General features: G+C 43.7%; 1 protein-coding gene and 2 long non-coding RNA genes across 3 annotated transcripts in view; 2 read left to right on the forward strand and 1 right to left on the reverse strand.

Moving 5' to 3' along the window:
• Positions 1-12,247, forward strand: part of LOC144589216 (uncharacterized) — a 641,777-nt gene that overhangs the window by 544,310 nt on the left and 85,220 nt on the right. The gene's annotated exons all lie outside the window — the stretch shown is intronic.
• Positions 747-6,284, reverse strand: LOC144589215 (uncharacterized). Its single transcript, XR_013545198.1, has 3 exons — positions 6,202-6,284; positions 4,316-4,405; positions 747-3,212 (listed from the first exon to the last, which is right to left on the reverse strand). It is a non-coding gene; the product is annotated as an uncharacterized LOC144589215 (long non-coding RNA).
• GCNT2 (glucosaminyl (N-acetyl) transferase 2 (I blood group)) overlaps positions 4,447-12,247 on the forward strand; it is a 49,761-nt gene continuing 41,960 nt past the window's right edge. The window contains exon 1 of the mRNA XM_078393430.1: positions 4,447-6,615. The gene's annotated coding sequence lies outside the window, so the exon portion shown is untranslated. The remainder of the gene's footprint in view (positions 6,616-12,247) is intronic.

Raw genomic sequence — 12,247 nt, forward strand, 5'->3', positions numbered from 1 at the left:
ACGTCTGGGAGTTGAACAGGAGACTTTTTCTGGATGGAGTCATTCTCCCACTGAAGGAGCAGGTGCATAGTTTGGAGGTACTCCTAGATCCATCTTTGCCATTGGAGGCTCATGTAAGCTCAGTGACTTGGGGATCCCGGGGTCAGCTTCCACTGATCCACCAGCTATGACCATTCCTGAGCAGGGATAAACTTGCCAAAATAGTCCATGTGGGTGGGAACTTCCCAGTTAGACTACTGCAAATGCACTCTAAGTGGGGCTGTCCTTAAAGATGCCATGAGTGCTGCAGCAAGTGCAGTACGGAGCAGCTGCTAGACTGCTAACAGGAACCTCAGTCAGAACCCACATGACATCAGTTCCAAAAGATTTGTGCTGGCTGCCAAGACGTTTCCAGTCAGAGTTCAAAGTGTTGACAAGGACTCATAAAGCCATAAATGGCTTGGGACCTCGATATTTGAAGGAGCGCCTCTCTCTCTCTATAAAACTGCCCAATCACTAAGGTTTGCCGGGGAGGCCTTCCTCTGTGTCCCACCATTAAGAACCACTGTGTGGAGACACAAGGGAGGGCTTTTTTCTGCTGTCACACCCCAACTGTGACATGCCCTCCCCTTGGAGGCTCGAATGACTCTGACATTGGCATAATTTCAGCAAGTCAAGATGTACCTATTTATTAGAGTCTTTGGGAGGTTCAGGAACATGACCTGCACAGGCTTTCATGCTACGTTGTTAATGTCTGCATGTTTTAATTTTGTGTTATTTTCTGTTTTAAAATTGTTTTGTAACCTGGCCTAAAATCCTGTGATATAGGGCAGGATATAAATCTTTAAATAAATAATAATAGATACCCTTGTACATGGTGATCGGTACTATAGATGGGCAGAGATGTAAACAAAGAGAAACAGCCAGAGAACAACTGGAGAGAGTGCGAGGCAACCGTAACAGCAGGTGCCACAACCTGAACTTTTGAATTCTCTGAAAGTAATGGTACTTACTGCAAAAACACATTGTTACAAGCAGACCTGTTAAGATACTGTGCTACCTAAATATACACTCTATCTATAAGAGGACTGGTGTATGCTAATGTATCTGAGGCTTTCTCTAGACAGATCATTCATCTCCCATTTTGCACATAACTGTGTGTCATTGTTACTGGTGCTTTTTTCTGTTGTCCAGGTGATACAAAATGTGTGTCAGTAACAACAGTGACCATTGCTAGATAGTGCGGTGGTTTAGGCATCTGGCTGTGGATCCAGAGATTGGCTGTTATTTTCCTCTCTGTGCATCCTTGACAGGGGCTGGACTCCATGATCCATAGGGTCCCTTCCAGCTCTGCAGTTCTAAGATTATTGTTATGAATATTAAAGTGGGATTAAACCTCTGGTTTTCTGAGCTTTTTAATTTTACACATTCATGGACATATTTTACTTTGCACTGAGAGCAGAGTTTAGGCAGCAAGAACTTCCCAAGTTTAGAAGCTTTCAGTTTTAGTGCTAATCCATAATCACACAAACTCAACAGAGAAGATCATTGTCATAAGGTTTATTTCCAATTGGGGACGTGGTGGCGCTGTGGGCTAAACCGCAGAAGCCTGTGCTGCAGGGTCAGAAGACCAAGCAGTCGTAAGATCGAATCCACGCGACGGAGTGAGCACCCATTGCTTGTCCCAGCTCCCGCCAACCTAGCGGTTCAAAAGCATGCAAATGTGAGTACATAAATAGGGACCACCTCGGTGGGAAGGTAACAGCGTTCCATGTCTAAGTTGCACTGGCCATGTGACCACGGAAGATTGTCTTCAGACAAACGCTGGCTCTATGGCTTGGAAACAGGGATGAGCACTGCCCCCTAGAGTCGAAGATGACTGGACAAAAATTGTCAAGGGGAACCTTTACCTTTACCTTATTTCCAATTATTTAAAGAGGAAGCTGATTTACTACAGACGCAGCTGATTTACAACATATCAGAACTATCTGTCATTATGTAAATGTGCCACTAGAGGGAAGCATATTTTGGTAAAGAATACAGTATTGCCGACTGGTTAACTTGGAAAAAATAGAATGTCATAAATATGACAAAGTGACAACGAAAAACGCTTTTCAAGTAGATTAACAAGAATTATGTGAAAAAGAAATGATTCCAACCTTTATTTGTGGGGGAGGGGGCAGACCTTTAAAATAGTTTGAAGGCAATAGATATCAAATTAGCAAAAGCTTTTTGATTATGGTCTTCAAACATGTAATTAAAAGTTCTTTATTCATTGTCTTTGACATAATAATGACTTTTCACCTTCTTTTTCTTTTTTAATACATCACATCCCCATTTATGATGGTTTTTTTTTTAATTTTTATATAGCAAGTATAAGTCTGCTGAATAAAGGAGAATTCAAAAATATCAGTCTGACTCTTACTCGGTACACTTCTCTGCCCATGAGTGAGTTAGAACATTTCTTAGGATATTCAGAAGACCTCTTTTTTTAAAAATGCTATGAATTATTTTTAGATCTCTTACAAAAAAAAAAATCTTCTTCCTAAGAAAAGGAACATTGGATTTTTTTTTATTATTTTTTTTAGAGTTGCTGACTGGTATACCCTGGTCTTTTGGGGTCTCTTTCCATATATTGGAATGTCTCAGAGGTAGTAAAAGGACCCCCAAAAGGTTTCGTTGTGGCCTTGTAAGGGCACCTTAGCTGAATGTATTTGGTAGTCTACTTGTAGCTTGTGGCTGAAAGTTCAGGAGTCTGTGACACAGAAGAACACGAAGAATGGTGTCTTGGCAGCATATCGCTCTACATCATTCATCAATATGGAGATAAGGTGATAGCCAGACATTCCTCCTTGTTCCTGCATCTTCCCAATCTTCTTCAGAGATGGGGAGAGCCTTTCAAACAGTCTGGAAAGGCGCATGGCAGTGGGGAGCTGCTCTCTGTTCCTTTGGTGAATACCTTTCTTTATTAGAGGGACAACAACTAAATATAATCCCAAACCCCCATTTAGGAAAGCTAGGAGAACTCTATCGCCCAAACTCTGCTCCAAAGTAGCACAAAACCAAAGGTGAAGAGATTTGCTTTCTTGAACTACAACTCCCAAAAGCTCATCTTTCATGTTGGGATTCTGGGAGTTCAGCAGCGTTCTCCATTGTTGCACAGCTGAGACTTTGAAAGGATCCCGCCAGACTTTGGGATTCCTTATATCAGTATTTCTACTGAGCAGAAGAACCTGTTAAAAACAAGGCAGAATATGACATTTACAGACTTAGCTCTCTAGTTGTAGACCTGATGCCATCCAGTTGCTAGAAGAGCAAATTCATTGAGTTATGAAACACAAATTTATATCTCAGATTGTCATGGTGAAACTGATTTTCTTTGTTGATACCATGAATAAAATGCTACTGCCAAGATACTTTGGTGTAACACAATACCCTTGGGCTTTGGGGGGGGGGGGAGAGCCAAACCCATAATGTATGAATAGTGCTTGCAATTCACCTGGCATAATTGTTTTAATTATAGTTCAGCTTCCCTGCAATTTCAGACAATGTGTGTGAGCTGGATGACTCATTCTTGTTATCAGAGTGTCCTGCATCAGATGGTCCTTGTTTATACAGAGGTTGTGTGTTGTTGTTTTTTGCTTTGAGAGCATCTCTCTGGCAAAGTCAGTTGCATGGAAAAAGAGAGTGAGAGAATGAGCCAACCAGAGTGATGAAGCAAACAAGCCGCAGAAGAGAAATGATGGAAGGTTTCTGGGTAACAAGGATGCTTCCTTGACACACGAAATTGATGTAAGACTTCTACAGCACGATCTGATGCTCCAGTGGCTGTGCTGAATGGTGGGAATGAGCTCCTGAGAGAACGGGTGCTATATTTTGCCTTTTACTATTAGTTAACTAAAGTCTGTGATGGGAGAGCAGAGATAGCAATGAATTGGCAATTCCAGCTGTCCTGGAAAGGTGTGAGTTCTGGGGCAGGAGACTTATTCTGCAAGCCTTTTTAAAAAGCCCTGCATGGTCCCTTTTCAGGTAAGCCTGTTTTTTCTTCTGCTCTGTTAGTTGATAGTTACAAGATACGATGCTTTGACCTGAAGCAAATTCTGATCCATGGAAGTTGCTCCAAAGTGCCATTGGTGCAAAAGGAGAGGGTCATGGATGTTTAGTGGAGGCTGTGGCTACATGGCAGGATTGTGCAAGCCTGTAGTTTTCCTTTCAGATTCTTCCCCGGAACGCTTATGTTTGTTCATTAATTTAAAATCTAGGAGAATGAAAAAGGCTCATGCAGGAAGATCCAGAGTATAGATTAAAAAGTACAGATTTGCTGAGGTGATCTTACCTGTTTACTAGTCTAACAATTAGCTTCCACTCCATGGCATCTATTGAAAGTTTTCCGCACAACCCAGAAAAGTGCTAGCATCCTAATCGACTGTGAAGGGAAATGCAATGTTCAGAGAGGAATGTTCATAGTGAATGCAAATATAAACATAACATATGAGACACCATATCTACTGACCCAGATAAATTCTTCTTTGTTTATGTCAGAAGCCATCTACTAATTTACAGCTTCATATTTAGTTGTACAGACTGCAATCTTTCCCTCTGTTTAATGAAATTTATCAATTTTTACCTCAGAGAATTGAGAATCTGTTTAACATCTATATCAGGCCGCTGGGAGGGGTCATCAGGGGATGTGGGGCTTCATGTCATCAGTATGCTGATGATACTCAGCTCTACATCTCCTTTTTTCCAACAACAGTGGATGCTGTTTCGTCCCTTGAGTGCTGCCTGGGGGCTGTTCAGCAATGGATGCAGGAGAATGGACTGAGGCTGAATCTGGGTAAGACGGAGGTCCTTTGGGTGGGTGCCCCAGACATCAGTGGTCTGGGAAACTCCCTCTCTTTTGGGAGGCTGACTCTTACCACTAAGAGTGAGGTTCACAGCTTGTGTACATCTGGACCTGGCACTCACCATGGAGACCCAGGTGTCGTCAGTGGTCCATTCCACACATTTCCACCTTCGACAGATTGCCCAGCTGCATCCCTATCTTGATGTGGGGGCACTCACCACTTTGGTCCATGCACTCGTAGTCTCAAAATTAGACTACTGTAATGCGCTCTGCGTGGGGCTGCCTTTGATATTGACAAAGAAACTTCAGATGGTACAAAATGCCGTGGCCAGACTTCTAACTGGAGTGAGGAAGCACCGACATATTTCCCCCACACTGGCCACCTTGCATTGGTTGCCCATTCGTTTCTGCATTGATTTCAAAGTTCTTACGATTACTTATAAAGCCCTAAATGGTTTAGGACTTTGATATCTGGCAGAGCGCCTTCTCCCACCCAGTTCTGCCAGAGACACTCATTCTAGCCAGGCCAGGTGATTGAGGGGCCTAACGCCGAGGGAGGCCCAGAAGGAAAGAACAAGGAACCGGGCTTTCTCGGCAGTGGCCCCTCACTTCTGGAACAATTTGCCCGTAGAGATCCACCCGGCTCCCTCTCTGGGTGTCTTTAGAAGTAAACTTAAGACATGGCTATTTAGGCAGGCTTTCCCTCCTGCTGTATCTTAATATTTACATTTTTTCATCTTGGATTTTTGCATGTTCAATGGTTCTATTGTTTTTAAATTTTGTAATGCTGCCCAGAGTAGACTAATTGTCTAAATGGGCAGGGTATAAATCTAATAAAGTAAATAAATAAGTCCAACCAACACTCACAATGGGTGGAATCTGAAACCTACACTCCTGCCTTGTGCTTGTAGCTTGCATGTTGGAAGTCATTTTTACGAAAACAGACCCGACACGGACATCTACCATGACTTTGGGGATTTTCATATGTTTTTTTTTTCCTGCCCTGCACTGTCCACCTGAGGAAGTCTAGGCTGAAAGTAGCTATTATTATTATTTTCAGTGATTCAAAAAAGGTACAGTAATGCATTTAATTAATATTTTAAATATAATGTATATTTTATTCTTTTTAAATATTTGAATAATTTGCCATTTTTAGCTCTTAATATTGTGTTTTTAATGATGTAAGCTGCCTTGGAGCCTTTTATAGGAGAAAAGTGGGTAAAAATATTTTAGATAGATAAATAAGTAGGGGCTGCTAAGCCTGAAGCTCCATCCAATTTTCTGGTTATTCCAGATTCTCCAGCTTGTGCTCCTGTCCTTTCTTCTCCACCACCTTTTTTACTTTCTCTCCCATCCGGGCAGCATTCCTGACTCACCTCTGTGTTGATGAATGACACCACCCAGTGATTCCAAAGGCCTGGGCTTCTCAAGCTCCCTTTTAAGCTCCACTTGCCCTTCCTTAAATGGTAAGCGGCTTATTCTGCCGCCACTGGCCCTTTCCCTCCCCCTCCTCACAAGAACTCTTCATTTGCTCCTTCTTTGTCATGCACATGCCACAGCTGCAGTGAATTGTGATTTGATTCCAGCACCCAGAATCCACTCCGGATCACCCCTTGCTAAAACCAGCTGGGAATTGGGAAAGCTGCAATCTTCAAAATGTATCCCCTTCCCAATCTCTTCTGTGTGGAGGAAAGAGCATAACCAGCCACTGCTTGTAATGGCTGAGTGATTCTGGGAGCCAAACTCTACAAAAGTAACTTTTGTCAGCGCTGAGATCATTACATATCCAGGTTAGTTTTATTTTATTTTAATTTACTGACTTTCTTTCAAAGAAGGGATTCAGGGTGGCTCACAATGTCTTAAAGCAGGTTCCCCCAATCTGGCACCTACCAGGTACACTGGGCGGCAGCTGATTGCTGGGGATGATGCAAGCTGTAGCCCATTTTAGGGGAAAACTGCCAGCCTGGGTTCTAGGCCAAAGGATAATCTATGTCATGCAAGAAGGGCCTTCTGTGCTGTCTCCACGTCCATAACTCTTGGAGATTTCTTTGTCGTTAGGTCACATTTCCCTTTACCTAGCTCTCCAGCCCCTTAACAGGTGCAGTTGCATGGCCTCATACAGCAGCAAACCTTTCATTTTTATTTATTATTTCATGAGCTCTTTTTCTATCCCATCTTCCCTCCATGAGCTTGATCTCTCTCTTCCTCATCTTGTTCTCTTCACAGTGACCCCATAAGGCAGACTAGGTGGGAAGAGAATGTCTGGCCCAAGGCCATCAGTGAGTCTCAATGGGGATCCAAACTTGGATCTCCCAACCTCTAGTCTGAGACCCTCACCATTATGTAGCACTGCCTCTGCCTGTGTCTTCTACAGCTCCTTTACCTTCTTTGTCCATGCTGCAGCTTTGGATTCTGGATATGAGAAGAGGCTTTTAGAGCTACATAGGCATCCCCCAGTGGAAAGTCCTGGTAGGAAGAGAGACAGCTACTAGCCCATGCAAAACCAGCTCCCAAGCACAAAAGCTATTCAATAGACTTGCTCTGTTAGCAGTTTTGCAACTGAACAAAACAAACATGATTGCAGATCACTGGAACAAATTGTATGCAGGTTTGCAAATGAAGAGAGCCAGGTCATAAAAATGATGGAGTAAGGCACTGGGTAACAGACTAGATTAAATTCACTTACTCAGTTCATTAGGTAGGGACTGATAATTGTTCCCTTAAGACAGATTTAAAAAGTACAGTACAGTGCCTCTCAGTTGGAAATGTGTTATTGTTGTTGTTACATGAGTCAGAAATGGTTCTTTTCCAAGCTTCCCATCAAAGAATGGGAGGTTACTCAAGATGGCCCATTGACTTCCCCTCCCAGTTTTGCATTGCAAGGTAGTTGAGCCATCAGTGTAATTATTTAGAATACCTACCTAGAGTACAGGTTCTCAACTGTAGCCCTCCGGATGTTTTCCCTCTTCAACTGCCATAGACTCTCTCATTGACTATACTGGCTAGGGCTGATGCAAGTGGCTGGAGAAGGGGACTCACAGCTTAGTTGGGAACAGTCCTAGTCTTCAGCTAGAGAGGGTGGTCTAGCAGAAAAATGCATGGACTGGGGTGCTGAAGTTGGGGTGCAGGTGGTGGTGATGACTGAGCCTTCCTTCTCTCAACAGAATCAGCAGTCCACGCTCATTCTGGTTAGTCCTCGTAGCCAAGCATTACTTTCTCCTAACCATCTCTGAAATTCAGTCCCAGCATGATATTGCAACAACACATTTTCGAAATGTATTAATTTCATCTGGCTGAATAAAACTATGTATCATTAACTCGAATTTTACCCATTAATCACCACAGTAAACATTTTAAGCATTTGCTCTATATAATTTATATAGACCTCACTTCCACTCAACTTAAGGTAGAGTAGGAGTTGAAACTCAAAATGTGAGAAAGTGATAGATTCTGAGCAAAATGATTCCTGTTTTAATTCCTTGTCCAAAAATTTTTACCAAAGGGACAAAAAGGATAAAAGCAGTGGCTTTCTTTATTGAAACTCATATTAAGTCACTCTCTCTTCCTACTGCCCTCACCTTCCTAGCAATATAGTATTTTCCAATATGCTTTACTCAGGTCTTGCAAACAGCTGTGGCTTCCTTTGTTTAGATAATCTGTCTCTTGTTAAGTCTTCTTCTCTTCCTACTGCCTTCCCAGCACACCACGTTTCCCAGCAATATTGTCTTTTCTGGTCACTTCGTATTCTCATTATATGTGCATTGTAGGATAGCTTCAGTCTACTCACTGTTGTTCTAGTGAGAGTTCAGGTTTGATTTGATTGAGCATTCATTTACCTGCCTTTCTCATCATCTACGCTATCTTTAAGACTCTCCTCCTCACCAAATTTTTAATGAGTTCATTTTTGTCCCTGTCTTTTTTTACCATCGTTCTCTTTCTTTCACATGGTATGGACGATTTTGACATTGTTTTCCAGTGACAATCCTTGCTAATTCCAAACCTGCTCTTTTTTAAAAAATTTAAATGGTGAGGGGACATCTTTTGGAAAACATGCACCAGCATGTCTGTAGAGCTTTTGGTTTGATACATCTTTTCTTCCTTAGGCTGCCCAACCCAAAGGAAGGGTTGCAAAATTGAACATAGTTTTCTAGTCTCCATTTTGCAGAATAGGCATGGCAACATTAGTTTGCCTGAGAGGTACAATGTATCTCCATTGCATGTGTTGTGCTTATTGACACCTTTGCTTCATAATTTCATTAACTGTAAAACAGCCCTTCAAAATACAGTGCAGTATTTTGACCCAAAGGAACTGCAGCAGCATCCCAGCTGTTCTTGCTTCTGTCCTCTCCCAACAAGCATAGTAAAGGTCATGTCTTCTGGGAACCTCTAGCGCTGGGTAATTCTCCATCTTTTGGAAAATGTGTGTCATGTATGTATACTTAAACCTCTGTTTTAAAAAGCCAAGAAATACAATTCTACACAAACACTCTCTCTCTCTCTCTCTCTCTCTCTCTCTCTCTCTCCAGTTTATGTATGTGGAATATTGTGCATCTGTATCCAAAATTCAAAATGTCAGGAAGTGGCCTGATATAACTGCACAATATTGTATCTATATCATCAGCAGAAAAAAAGATCCCAATTTTTACATAGCAAAAGGCAACCTGAATGTTGACAACACCAATGGTAGCAGTCAATATAGTCTACAGCAGTGGTCCCAAACCTTGGGCCTCCAGATGTTCTTGGACTACAACTCCCATAAGCCTTCACCACCACCCCTGCTGGTCAGGATTTCTGGGAGTTGAAGTCCAAGAAATCTGGAGGCCCAAGGTTGGTGACCACTGGTCTACAGGATACCTACTTGGGCTCACTAGCACTCATAAAGATAGTCAATATTCATACACTGGAGTTTGTTTGAGGTTTTTTTGTTTGGGGTGGTTTTTTTTAATTGAATTATAACAAAATACTGACCAGAATCCTTTTGGTGTTTACATGAACTTTCATATCTCACTGTGGCTAACTGTGACTAACTGGTGAGGTTCTGAAGCTCCTTTTGCTCATGTGCCTGGTTTGCACACAATTGTACAACTGATCTGCACCCTGGCACTTTGTTAGTTAACTGCATTTAGTCACAGCAGATAACACAAACCCTAGCCCAAACTGATGCTGGGAAGTCATTACAAATACTGTGAAGATTGCAGCTGAGCACACAAGGAAATGGGAAGACCAAGGGGCTGGCAAGTGATACCATCAGTCCCACTAATCAAAATTTCCTCGCACTCCAGTTTCATGAACCCTGGCTCCATTACAACATCCATCTTCAGCCAGAAATAATACAATATTCACATTTCATTTTTTTTACAGTGGACTAAATAGTCTTATGAAAAGCAATTTCAACATGTGGATTCTAATCTTCTCAAAGGAATGCCGGTGAGGGTAGAACATGCCCACGTAGGAGAAGAGAGGTTAGATATCTTACATCTATCCCCTCTTCTAGTCCTACCCCCAACCAGATGGTATCAAGTGACCATATCAGCAAACCCTCGAGCCACACGGTGCTGTTGATGAACGCCAGGTCAGTACAAAATAAGACTGCCCTCATCCATGATGTAATTCTGGATGAGGGTGCTGACCTGGCGTGCATTACTGAGACCTGGGTGGGAGAGGAGAATGGTGTTCCCCTCTCCCAGCTGTGTCTGCCTGGGTACTTGGTCCAGCACCAATGTTGCTCAGAGGGTTGGGGAGGGGGAGTTGCTATATATAGGAGTTCTATCTCCTTGACCAGGCTTCCTATCCCTTTGAGAGGAGGCCTTGAGGGCCTGTATTGTGTGTTGGGCTTACGAGAAAGATTGGGAATTCTGTTGGTGTATTGCCCACCCTGCTGTGTACCAACAGTTTCCCTGCCTGAGCTGACAGAGGTAGTCTCGGACCTGGTGTTGAGGACTCCCAGGCTGTTCGTGCTGGGGGACCTCAACATGCCTGCCAAGACTGTCTTGACTGGGGTGGCTCAGGACTTCATGGCCGCCATGACAACCATGGGGCTGTCTCAATGTGTCATTAGCCCAACACATGAGAAAGGCCATATCTTGGACCTGGTTTTCTCAACAGGACTGAAAGATGGTGGTTTGGATATGGAGGGACTGGTTGTGACCCCATTGTCATGGTCAGACCACCTCCTAGTCAAGTTTATTAGCTTCTTCTCCCCTCTGCAAAGGTGGGAGATCTATTAAGATGATCTGCCCTTGGAGACTAATGGATCCGGATGGTTTCCTGAATGCTCTGGGGGATTATCCATCTGATATGGTCGGTGCTCCTGTCGAAGCTCAGGTCACCCTATGGAATAGGGAGATGACCCAGACGGTTGACACAATTGCGCCTAAGCACCCTCTCCCTGCACGCAGAGCCCAGACATCTCCTTGGTATACTTCTGAACTGTGGGCGATGAAGTGAGACAGGAGACGGCTGGAGTGCAGGTGGAGGAAATCCTGCTGGAAGTCTGATCGAACACAACTTAGATCCCATTATCGGGCTTATTTTGTGGCAATACGGCTGCAAAATGGCAATATTTCTCCAGCCATATTGCTTCCTCAGAATGTTGTCCAGCAGAGCTATTTTGGGTGGTCCAGGATCTTCTTCAACCAGGAAATCTGGTGGAGGTCCCGGACTGCTCATCAGCTCGCTGTGATGAGTTTGCCATTCATTTTGAGGGGGAAATCGCTCAGATTCGCAGTGGGTTGGACTCCATCATTACTGCAGAATCAGAGGATGTGTCCAGTGTGCCGTACTTAGGTCAAGTATTAACGGATGAGTTTCAATTGTTGAAACCTGAGGATGCAGACAGGGTGCTTGGATCTGTCCGTTCTACCACCACTCCACTAGACCCTTGCCCATCCTGGCTAATTGGAAGATCTGCCAGGGGGGTTCGCACCTGGGTCCAAGAGGCTGTGAACACCTCTTTGAGAGAGGGAGTGGTCCCTACCGCCTTGAAGGAGGCAGTAATTTGGCCACTCCTTAAAAAGCCTAACCTGGACCCAAGGCTAGTGGTTAACTACTGACCAGGGGGAAACCTCCCTTATTTAAGCAAAGTGTTGGAGCGGGTTGTGGCTGGGCAACTCCAGGCACTGCTGGATGAAATGGATTTTCTGGATCTATTTTAATGGGGTTTCAGACCGGGTTTTGGTATGGAGACTACCTTGGTCGCCCTGTATGATGACCTTTGCTGGGAGAGAGACGGGGGAGTGTGACCCTGTTGATACTCCTGGACCTTTCAGCAGCTTTTGATACTATCGACCATGGTGTCCTTCTGGATAGGCTGGCTGGGTTGGGAGTTGGGGGCACTGCTTTACGGTGGTTCTGCTCCTTCCTGGCTGACCGTGTCCAGAGGGTGGTGCTGGGGGACAGTTGCTCTGCCCCATGGCATTCCTG

Source organism: Pogona vitticeps, chromosome 4, assembly GCF_051106095.1.
Source record: "Pogona vitticeps strain Pit_001003342236 chromosome 4, PviZW2.1, whole genome shotgun sequence".
Classification (NCBI taxonomy): Eukaryota; Metazoa; Chordata; class Lepidosauria; order Squamata; family Agamidae; genus Pogona; species Pogona vitticeps.